The sequence below is a fragment of the Volvox carteri genome, assembly GCF_000143455.1.
Source record: "Volvox carteri f. nagariensis unplaced genomic scaffold VOLCAscaffold_73, whole genome shotgun sequence".
Classification (NCBI taxonomy): domain Eukaryota; kingdom Viridiplantae; phylum Chlorophyta; class Chlorophyceae; order Chlamydomonadales; family Volvocaceae; genus Volvox; species Volvox carteri.
The window spans coordinates 541,347-542,812 of NW_003307616.1; positions in this window are offsets into that span (position 1 = coordinate 541,347).

Below are 1,466 nucleotides of genomic sequence, written 5' to 3' on the forward strand. Positions count from 1 at the left end.
CCCTCGCACGGAGCGCTTGGAGGACACGTGACCGCGCAACTGGGTCAGTATGGGGCTGTGCACCTATTTGTTGCCAATAATCCGCCATGATATTAGGAAGCTGTTGTAAATTGCTACACAGAGTACCATTAGGCCTTCGTAGGGCAGTGATTCTGCGGGTTGCTAAGGGTGGCCTAAGTTGGTTGGTTAGTGCTGGGCTAGGTCGTTCGCCTGTACGTATCCAATTGTAACGGGTGCGTCGTGTGACGCCTGCTACAGCCCGGTGTGCCGCATCTGCCTGAGCCGACCTGGCGAGAACCGCCCGTGGAAGAGCCGAAGCGTCCCCCTCCTCCGCTTCCGCCAGGACGCTGTCGGCCTGGGCTTGGGCAGCAGCCTCGTCTGCAGCTCCAATTAGCTGACGCATGCGTGCCTGTTGGTTTAGGCGGCCAGCTGATAGGGCCAGCGCCCGTTTGAAGCCTGGCCACCATTGGATGAGGTCGTCCGGGTGCGTGGGGGCTGATTCTGCCGTGTTATTTACCCATATTTAAGTTTGCACATAGGTCATCATGGTCCAGGAAGTGAAGCCTAGTACGGGGTAGGCCAGGTCCTGGTGTGTGCGTACTATTGGCTGCCCGGATGGTAGTGTGGGTGATCCGGTGATCCGCTGGAGTCCCTGAGGCTGTATCGCTGCCATAGACTGCCATTTCCAGGGCTTGCGATACCATTATACGATCAATACGGGAAGCTCCCGCTGGATGGACGTATGTGTAAGCACGCCGGCGGGGGTGTATTAGGTGGAACGTGTCAATCATCCCCGGGCAAGTAACGTTAAACTCTGCCGTGGTGTTGACATCATTCCTCCGTGCCGACGGAGTGGATGCATCAAGGTCAGGATTGTTGACAAAGTTAAAGTCAGCTGCCCAGATATGGAGTCCAGCATCCGCCATAAGCGGCCGTAGACGTTGCTGAATAAAAGTCCTTTGGGCCGGGGGATCAGCGCTAGGAAGGTAAGCACTGATTAAAGTGAAGGTATGGTCTCCCCAGCATATGGGTAAGCGCAAAAGACGACCGTCTCCTGACATCGTAGGTTGGGCCTGTGTCCCCGGGAAGGTTAATGCCCCGCTGGTGAGAAGTGCGCTGCGTATAAGGATTGCTGTTCCGCCTCCACGCCGGCTATCCAACGCAGGGTCCCACCAGGATACCCACTGGCCCAGGTGAAACGCCCGAGACAGGTTGTGGAGTATCGTTCGTGCCTGGGGCACACGGTGAGCCGTTACCCTTGTTTCTTGGAGGCAGACGATATCCAGCCTTTGCCTAGCCCATTGACGGATGAGTTGGGCTGTGCGTTCGGATGCGTTGTTGTACCCTGATCCCAGGAGGCTGCGAACGTTGTGNGAGCCAATGCGTAGAAGTTGCACGGCCCGCCTGTTCGAGTGGCGATTCCTGGGCATTACATAAGGTCCAGGTCCATGTCCGGGCCAGTGCCC